At 25.6% G+C, this 11,318-nt stretch overlaps 1 protein-coding gene across 1 annotated transcript in view; it reads left to right on the top strand.

Annotated features, from left to right (window-relative positions):
* Window positions 1-269: 269 nt before the first annotated feature.
* Window positions 270-11,318, top strand: part of LOC126744536 (uncharacterized) — a 187,753-nt gene continuing 176,704 nt past the window's right edge. The window contains exon 1 of the mRNA XM_050451978.1: window positions 270-507. The gene's annotated coding sequence lies outside the window, so the exon portion shown is untranslated. The remainder of the gene's footprint in view (window positions 508-11,318) is intronic.

Here is an 11,318-nt window from a genome sequence, read left to right as displayed (position 1 = left end):
TAAACAATAACGTTTACACCATTGAAATTATATAAATCTTAATGCCGCCACAACTAACCGCAGCGTTAACCCAAGTACCTGCCGCAAAAATATTATGGACAACAACAAAAAATAAAATAAAATCAAAAATCACGCTATGATATTATTATCCCCCCTGAGACACCATTCACCATTTATTCGATTGGCCGAAAAAGTAAGGGTGGGGGAGGGCATTCGGGCATGCAGCTGTCTAAACTCCGGTCTGAATCAAGTCTGGCTGTGGCCGTCGTACGTAACGTGCGGGGAGTTAGGCAATTCCGAGTTACGGAAGTTTACGAACGAATTTCGCGCGCTCGGGTATTTTATTTAATTTTTTTTTTGTGAAATATTATCACTGTGGATTTGTGATAAGTGATTTTTTTTGCTTATGTTAGTGCAGTTTGGATTTAGCCTTATTTGGTACCTGTTGTGTTGTGACATGGATCGTATGAGGATAACCGACTTAGGATTTGTATTCTTTAAATGAAGGTGTGTGCTATGTCTTATTTTATTTCTTAAGTCTTCTTGATATTTTTCTGAGTGGAAACAGTTTGGCGCCCAACAAAAATTTAATTTTTTCTCAATTTCAGTGTAACCTAAAATTAGTTATAAATATATAATAGGTTACCATATTATTCTCAATTTGTTTTAGTCTACAAACATACTTAATAAAAAAAAGAATAAAAAATCTTAGGATATCATCTCTTTATAATATAGTTGAATTAAGGCAATATAAAATTTAATAAGTCTTCTTTTGATAAGATTTTATTTATTGAATATTATTTATTTACATAAATATCTAAACAAAAATCATATTCTTAGTATATGACTGTCCAAGTCAATAGAAAAAAAAAAATTATTACTAAACTACCTGTTTATTATATATGTGTTATAATTTTATAAATAAATATAACATTAAAATAAGGTTCTAAGTCCCAAAATAATAGTAATATTTATAGTAATAATTCCTAGAGCCCCTATAAAGTACACAAAACCAAAATAGTCGCAATATTTTTTTTCATTTAACACCAAAGTTAGCATTTTTTTGTGCTGTTTTAATTATTCGTGTAAAAATCAATAATTTTTGCATATTTCTCAATTGAGTATAATTATAGATTATTTATTTAAAATTATTTTAAACATCATAATTAACTACAGTAAACTCCCTAAATTCACAATGATAATTAAAAACTTTAGGGGCCCAACAAGAGATTTTTCGCAAGAATTTCGAAAGAATTAACCGCTAAATTTAATGATCCTAACTGTAACTTATATGAACTTTTAAAAACATAAGTAAAATGTGCATTAAATATATTCAACGTAATTTATTTAATTTCAGAAGCAAAATAAAATATAAATTTATCCTAATTGGTAAGAAGTCAAAGCTACCATTATGTATATCAGCAATGTTGATAATAAAAACGATCCTCTTGAACTAAAAAATTATTTTACAGTTCATGTAAAAACCTTTTTATTCTTCTGTTAAATACTTAAGCATTTTTGATAAAATTAATACTGAATATTTAGGCACGCATTCTCAAAAAGTAACAGCCGTTCAATGATAAAGCGATTAAACATTTGAAAGATACGTAATTAAATGTGTCAAGTATACTTTGTTTTCAATTGCTTTCTGTTCAAGTATTCTTAGGTATACTTGACCCTTCTATACATATGATGTTAAGATAACTTTTACAATACTTTCCCAAAATTACAGCAGTTAATAACTGCATTTCTTAGGCCTTTGTTTATTATGTATACATTTTCTGCACCAATGAATGGTATAGGATTTTCAAATAGAGTAAAAATTACTATTTTTTATTACATTTCTTTCTTATATTTTAATAAAAACTATATATATTTGCCTTAAAGGGCATTTTATTTAATAAAATAGGTTTTATTTCAAAGGGCAAATTTAATTAAACTTGGCGCATAGAATACTAAATGTTTGTAGAATGATAGGATTTATCTTAACTTTTATTAGTAACATTGTTGATGGGTTTAATAATAACAAAAAGCAAAATATTTAGCAAATTTTATAATATTGATTATTTACTTTAAATAAAATATAAATATACACTTATTTCATTTATAACAAGATATATGTATTTATTTTCTTTATTTTTAAAGGTAAATAACTAAAGGTAAGAGAAAAACAGAATTGAGGATATGAACTGTATTATTTATCTAATATTTACCTACATATATAAAAATGTTTCCTAAAAATTCTAGGAATATATAGTTCGTTTTTAATATGTTATATTATTATGCAGTAAAAATACTTACATAATATCTAGTCAGGTATATTCCGCATAAAGAATTTTAAATTTTTATTTGAGTTTTGAGGTTAAAATACGAGATTTACACATTTCACATAAACAACATCTAAAAAAAATTAATTTAATTTAATTTTATACTTCAGTGTATAACTGTCCAAGTTTATAAAATATTTTTGTTTTACAAGTCTATTTATTTAATATATGTATTTTGTAGCTTTATTGATAAATACAATATTGAAGAAATGTTTTAATTCCTATAATAATATTAATAATTGTAGTTATAATTTGTAGAGCTACTATAAAGTAAAAAATATAAATAATCTAAGAACTCGAAAAAAATACTACAAAAAAATATTTATAAAATATTTTTTTAAACACCAAAATTTGCACTAAAAGTCATTGATTTTTAACTAACATGTTAACATTTTTTTAACATACAACTAACGTAAATATGCATTTTTCTAAATGCTAATAATTAAAAAACTTAGGCGCCCAACAAGAAACGCTATTTCCCTTTTTATTGATGCAGCAGATTTTAAACCTAAATTTAATGATAGTAGCTAGAACTAATGAATATGAATTTTCAAAAGTTGAGCTCAATGTTGCATATTATCCAAAATTAGCATATGGTGGTTTCATTATTTATGTAAAAGTTATTGATTTTTAACTTACAATAAATATGCATTATTTATGCATATTTTTTTAATTAAGTATAATAATCAGTTATTCATTTAAAAATTAATTAATAACTAACATAATAGCTAAGTGCAATAAAGTCCTTATATTCGGAATTAAAATTAGGGAATTTAAGCACCCAACAAGAGATGATTTTTTTGTTTTTGATTGATGCACTAGACTTTAAGGCATTTAATGATACTAACTATAACTAATTATATGAGTTTTTTAAAAATAGGTTAAATATGTATTAAATGTATAAAAAAATTATAATAAATTTAATTTAAGAATCAGCACATAAAAATTTATCTGAATTAGTAAAAAGTCACTTACGTAAATTAAAATATGATACTAACATTCCTCGTAAATTTAAAAATAATTCTACAACTCATGTAAAAACGTTTTTATAAATTTTTATTCTTATGTCAAATATATAAAAATTATTTTTATATATTTTTTTTAATTTAATCATGAATGTATGTTTAAACATACATACAAAATAACTTTTACAAGACCCACAAAATTAAGTCAGTTAATAACTGCATTTCTTAGATTATCTTTAAACTTACTGCACCAAATGAATAGTTTTGAATTCAGAAAAAATCACTAATTTTTATTAAGTTGCATTTTTATATTCTAATATAAACTACATAAACATGCCTTTAATAGTATTTTAATTAATAAATTGGATTTTATTTCAAAAGGCAAATAATTTAGTTAATATTGGCGCATACAATACTACATGATTGTAAAATGATAGGGTTTATCTTGGCTTTTAATTGGTTTTATTAGTAACAGACAGCAAAACTCTCAGTAAATTAAAAACTTTTTATAATATTTACTATTTGTTTTAAATAAAATGTATGTACTCATATTTTATTTAAATTAAAATATATTTGTATAATTCCTTACTTTCTATTGGTAAATCATTGAGTGAAAAGCAAGAGTGAAAATAGCATTTCAAATATAAATATATATTTTTACTCAATATTTACCTACATATATACAAATTATTCATGCTTATTCAAGGAATATTTCATTCGTACTAAGTATGTTATAATTAATATACAGTATAGATTTAAAAAAAAAACTTATATAGGAACTAGTCAAGTATACTCTGTATAAAATGTTTTTGGAATTTCGAATTTTTATAAGATATTATCTGAATGCGATATTTTAATGCTTGTATTAAAAAGAATTTAAAAAAAATATAAAGAGGAGACTATTACCAATATTTACTGAACCTAAAATATTTAAAAAACTATTTAATAGAAATAATAAGAGATAATTGTTTATGAGACATATAGTTGAAGCACTTTTGCATATTTTCTTCTTTCTTAGTTAAAACCTCTTTACATTTAAATATCTTTTTTACCGGAAACAGTAAATTGAAATTAAATTATAAGGTATTATTTTTTGTTTAAATTTAAATCTTATGTAAAATTGGTTAAAAATATGTAATAGAATACCATAATATAAAATTTAACAAGTTTCTTTTGATAAAATGTCATTTAATTAATCAAATTTATTTGTATTAATATCTAAATAAATAAATCCTCATATCAATGTGCAAATCTATGAAATAAAAAAATGCAGATCTACTTATTTATTTTAAACCTTCGTTTTAATAATAAGTATAATAATAAATTAAGGGTTTCATTCATATATCAATATTATTAATTATAGCAATAATGCCTAGAGCTACTATTTAAATAAGAAATCAAAAAAATCGGAAGAATTATTTTGTCCTCATAAAACCAAAATTAGCATATTTTGATGTTATAATAATAACTTAATTATTTGAAAATATTTAAAACGCCATAGTTAACTTCAACAAAGTCCAAACATTTATATTCACAAGTGATAAATTTAGGCGCCTAACAAGAAATGGTTATTTATTTTCCATTGAGGTATGTACAATACTAACTGTAATTAATGAATAAAAATTTTCAAATAATGAGTTAAATGTGTATTAAATATATTGAACGTAATTAATTAAATTTTAGAATCAAAACAAAACATCCCAATTTGTAAAAAGTCAAAAGTAGCTTTCATGAACTTAAAAATAATTTTGCAACTCATGTTTTCGATATGATAAAACGACGAAACATTTAGAAGATATGTTATTACATATTGTTTCAAGTATTCTTTTAGGTAAAGCAGGTAATGCTGCATTTCTTAGGCTATTGTTTGTCATAATGAATGGTATAGGATTTTGGAGAAAAAATCACTAATTTTTGAAAAATTGCTTTTTTATACTCTAATAAAACTATACATTTAAAATTGCCTCCAAGAGAATTTTATATAATAAAATGAGTTTTACTAGTAACAAAAAGCAAAGTACTTTGCAAATTAAACACTTTTTACAATATTTATTATTTATTTCGATTTGGATATATATACATATATTTTATTAAAACAGAAATATTGAAAGAATTGAAATTCAACAGAAGAATATATATTTATTTTCTTTATTTTTAATCGTAAATTACTAAAAGCAAGAGAAAAAAACAGTATCGAGGGTATAAACTGTATATTTTTAATCAGCATTTACCTACATACATATAAACAGTTGTTTTATAAATATTCAAAAAATATTTAATTGCTTTTGAATATTCTTTTCTAATATACCCTTTTTTTGATATAATATGTAAGATCTAGTGAGGTGTATTCCTTTCAAATTTTTATTAGCCTTAATAATTGATGTTAAATTTCATATCGGTAAATTGTGTGCACTTTTATTGGAATTTAAAATACGGGCTTTAGAGATTAGCAATAAAAACTATCTAAATGCAATATTTAATTACTTATGTCAAAAAAAATAATTAAACGCATTTAAAGAAGGCGAGATTTTAAGAATATCACATTACTAATATTTACACAATATACTTAACACGAAATATTTTAGGAAATAATTTATTAAGAATATTAGAAATATATAAGGTACGCAATATTACATATTTTTATCTCTATTTTATTAATATATCCATCTTACATTTTTAAAATTCTTGGCTATTTTAGATAATGCAATTTTAAAAAGTTAAATATAAATATAATAAGTCTATTTCGTATAATTTTATATAACGTTTCTTAGTTGTTATTCATATAAATAAAATTAAGATATATTGATGTATATGAAGAAGAATATATTTGTCTTATACGATTTTAATGAATAATTACTTAATCTTACTTGTTTTAAATGCAATATGAAACATATTTACTAATATGATTATAGTCTGTCTGATCCATACATGGATTTTTCAGTTGCTAAATACCCTGCATAGATCTATCTAAATTTTAAATCTTATTTGTTACTTGAACCGAAAAATTAAAACTTTCTTTTAGAAACTCAAATTAAGGTAAAAGTCCTCAAAATAATAATCAATTTATTTATTTTTGAAGGCAAGTTAATAACGAGGTTTCAGGCTAAAACTCATTAAAAATTAATTATTTTCAAATTTAGTATTTTATACTTTTAAAAGCATACATGACGGAAGTTAAATTTCAAATCTATTTAAACTATAAAAAAAATAAAAACTAAAGTGGTCAAGATGATCTCATAAGTGATCTACCACAATAGCAAAAAATAAAAAAAATGCAAATTTCATTTACTTTCTTAAATCCATTCAATACAAAACTCTCAACTTATTACAACTACAAATTTTAACATTTGTGTCGAACAACACTCTAGTTAATGTGCTGTTGTTCGCAACAACAAGGGAATAAAATTTATTCGATACGATTCTTGATGGGCAGTCTGCCAAATTGGTGCTAAGAGAATGAAGGGGTACAAATTTAACCACACTACGATCGTCGGTGTACTTGAATATATGTAGATATTATGCAGATACTCGTGTTTGTGTCTAACATGTCGTTTGTTGGGTCAGTTTCGCTGGTCAATTATTAAACTGGTTAATTGGATGAACGGATAGCATCAAACAGAGTAGTAAACGCAATAAAGTATTTAACCCTTTTAATATGTGAATTTTTTGGTTAAGTGAAATATATATGGGTGGTTTAAATTTATTCCTTACGCTGCATTTTATTTTCAATTTACACTCCTACCTTTAAATAAATGTACTTCTTCAAATTAAAACTAAGGATTTCTTTCTAATGCTTCAATTACATCATGCTGTATAACATTTAGATCAAAGAAATTATTTTTTTTTAATATGGTCGTTAAATTAAGTGATAGGTTTATTTTGATAGGCAAATGTAAAAGTCGTTCACAAACACTATTTTAATATTTATGATTAAGAGACATATTGAAGAAATTAGATTATTTTGTTGTTATTCATCATATTTTTTTAAAGTTTTCTTGTGATAATTTGGTCTAGTCAACGAGGTCAACCAATTAAAGTTAATAAAAATATCTGATTATGAAAATATATTATTAATGTGTGCAAAATTGATTACTTAGCTTTATGCTACAGTTCCAAGTACTTTTGGCAAAATAAGCACAAGATGAAAGTCTAACCTGCCAAAGTATTTTATAAGGAAAGTCTTTAACCAGTGTGTCTCCCTATATTGATATATGGCATGACTACAATAAAGAAAAAGAATGCTCACAAAATACATCTAATAGAGCAAAAAAATGGAAAAAACAATATTTGGAATTAAACTTTCCGACAAAATTTTTAACTAAACCATATGAAACAAAACAGAAACACAATAATGTGGCAGAATTTAAGAAAGGCTTTTGTTTATTAATCTAAGTTGTTAATGATGAATATGATGATCATAAATTATATCTCAAAGCATATAATATGTTGTTGGAATAAATTTAAAAATATCTTTATAAGACTATCAGTGCTGAGTGTTTATCTTCTTTACCGAGTTGCTTGAAATAAACCATGGATTCTTAAAGTAAATAACAATAAATGGCCTGTCAATTGCTAATTAAGTTGAAATTGAAGGATTTTCATTCTAAAATCTTCTATGATGAAAATCTATGATGTCCAAATATGAAAACATGAAATTAGTAACAAAGAACCATTAATAAATTATGCATGTATGTATGAAGAAGGATGATTAAAAGATGCCAAATCGATTAAATGCTGTCTTGGAAAAAAAGGATCTATAAAATTATAAATTTAGTTCTAAACATATTATATATTATTATTATAGAGGTTTTATTTTTAAAGAACAATATTATAAGATAAATAAAACAATATTTTTTAATTATTATCAGAGTTTCAAAATCAATCGATTTTTTTTAACAAAGAGATATTGTACAAACAGTATAAAAGTGATTCTATTAATATGTCATTTAATTTATTTAAAACTGAAATTATTACGAAAAGAATGAATTATAAATTAATTGACATATTCCATTTAATTAACACCCCAAATGTTTAACTGAAATTGGAAACCACTTTGGTATAACTGAGCATATAAATAATGTTAATCATCATAGAGAGGAAATATAAATTCACACATACACATTTTAAACATCGATCATGCAAATGAATTTATAATCGTGTAATGTAAATGACGACAAATTCTAAAATCAATTTAGACACACTGAGTTTAAAGATTTCATAGAAGGAAAGACCATGATATTATTAGGGTTTTCGAGGAACTCAATTTTAAGTCACCCTATTGTTTATGGTATTAGACGTTATATACACAAAATATTTTAAGTTTTATTATGAGGGTGTTAACTACAATTTGAACATACACAGGTGTAATATACATATGGCGCTGGTAAAATGATTTATTGCTCATACTTCTTAAATACAAAATCAAGTAGTTAGACAAGCAACAAAAGAATTAAAATGCGCATAATCCTCATAAACAAAAATGTTAAAATCTTTAGTGGTCTAGAGTGTAGAGAGGTACTTCTTCTTATTCAAGTACCATGTTTTTTTCAAACGTTGGCTATCATCAGCGCTATTTACACCTTATCCACTGCCTTTCTAAAAAGCGACGTTGTGCTAACAATAAACCATTGCCTGGGATTTTGAAGTACGTCGTCTACTACCTGGGCCTCTTTTGCCTTCTCTTGTAAGCTTCATATTTTTTGTTTCTCAACATGTGTCCAAAATACATAAGTTTACGTATATTGAATATAATTTCAAGGTATTTCTGAATTCTAAGTACAACGTCTGTATTATGTATTCTGTCTATCCAAGATATCCTGAGCACTTTACGATAGCACGATATTCCGAAAGCTTCCAACCTTTTGTACATAGCGTCAGTAAGTTTTCATGCCTCTATACTATAATACTAAACACATAGCAACGAAAAACTCTAATTCGGACAGTATTATAAAGATGGTGACTGCGTAACACTCTTTTAATTTTCATAAAAGATGTGCGGGCTTATCCGATCCTTGCACAGACTTCTTGCATATTATTCCAAGTCTCATAGAGCCGGCAGCTTAGATATTTGAATGAATTGACACGTTTGACCTTTCTTTTTGGTTACAATCATTAATTTTGTCTTGCCAACATTCATATTGAGCTTAAACTCCAAACTTTTTAGTGCAATTTGATTTAGTAGCTCTTGAGAAACTTCCAGCGAGTCTGCAACTAGTATAGTGTCGTCGGCATATCTAAGGTTGTTGATTTGTATACCGTGATTAGTGAGACCCTCGTCGGTTTGAAGCGCAGTTTCTCCTATTTTATTACCGTAGATATTAAGCAACAACGTAGACCAGACGCAAACCTGGCGGACATCTCTTCTTATTCAAACCTCTTTCAACAGTTGGCCATCAAATTTTATTTAAGCCGTCTGTTTCCAGTACAGATTAGTAAATATCCTTATATCTCGGTCATCTAGACTAACTTAAGAGAATCTGTGAGCTTTTTGTGTTGAACACGATCAAAATTGTTTTTCATAATTAATGAAACATGCGTATACTGGCACCGATACGTTTCAAGACCGTTGAATCAAGACCTAAATGCTAAATTGGGCTTCTCTCGTACCAAAATTTCCTTGAAATACAAACTGTGTATGAAAGATTTATATTTTCTGTAAATTGTTTTATAAATATTTTTTTAAAAATAGTTTCAGGATATAACTCATTAAGCTGATTAGTCAGTAATCGCCACATTTCTTTGCCAAGTGCAGTTTAGGTGAAGTAATAAACGTTGATTTTAGTCAGTGGGTCGGAATTATATCGCTTTTATAAATCAGGTTAAAAAGCTTATCCAAGTTTTTTAGGAAATACTCATTTTGCATCAGCTTTTAAACCTCCCTGTAGACTTCGGCTTTTCTATTTTTAGCTGAATCTATTGCATGATGTACCTCTTCTGTTGGTATATCTATACTTCCGTCGTAGAATTCCAAACAGAATTATCAAATAGTTCAAGGTTTGTTTTCTATGGATTACGCACCAAGAATAGTACTTTGAAATTCGCTACTGCAACCTTAATCGAAAACCCTATATGTCATTATTGAATCAAGACATTAGCAGCGTTTTTCTCCTTACATTTGTGAAGCGATAATAAGGGACTTTATCATTATTCCATTTTCTTTACCTCATTTTACTCAAAATGTTTCACTGATCACGAGGTGGCTAATGTGGATAATAATCCTGGCCAGCTAAATCCCCTGACCTCAATCGGGTGATTTAAAATAATTTATTTACTCCACACCTATTGACGATATGACTAATTGTGGATGAATAGAAAATGGATTTAATCAAATTCGCAACATGATAAGTATTTGCGAAAAAGTAAGAAGGCCCCTTAGAAAAACTGCGGATATGTGTATTGAGCATTTGTTTTAATTTACGTACTTAAGTCTCTGTTGTTAACAACACAGAGTATTTACCAGTAAAATAAAAAATTGTAAAATAAAATTTTTATTAAATAAAAACGCCACCACCATCTTTAAATGGTCGTCTCCTTAGGAGGCGGTTAAAGGAGAAAAAATATATTTTTGTCTTAAAATGATGTGTATGTTATGCTCGAATTAACACCCAAGCAAAAAAACAGAATTTTTATTGACAATTTATATAACTAAAATGTCTCATCCAGCTCAACACAAGAAGAAGTGAACGAACTTTTTTCAGAAATTCAATATATTTTTTTATTCAGCTGTCATTAATTTTTGCAATTAGTTAAGCGGTTGTATAAATGCGTGTTTTTATATTATTTCAAAAAAAAATTGAGATTTTTTTAAATTCAATTAATATAATTTAAATAATCATTTTTTTTATCCCTATAACAACAGATTATTATAAATGCATCGAGTTTATTATAAGATGTTATAAAAATAGCGAATATCATATTAATAAAGAAAACAAAAATCTCGAAGAATACTTATTAAGGTGTTGGAAATTGTATTGCAACTTATCCTAATATTCTATAATTTTATTTGTCTTATATCGAACAACTTATG

The sequence above is a fragment of the Anthonomus grandis genome, chromosome 14 (assembly GCF_022605725.1).
Source record: "Anthonomus grandis grandis chromosome 14, icAntGran1.3, whole genome shotgun sequence".
In the NCBI taxonomy this organism is placed as follows: Eukaryota; Metazoa; Arthropoda; class Insecta; order Coleoptera; family Curculionidae; genus Anthonomus; species Anthonomus grandis.
Note: the sequence above shows the minus strand (reverse complement) of the source record. Positions and strands in the feature narration are given on the sequence as shown.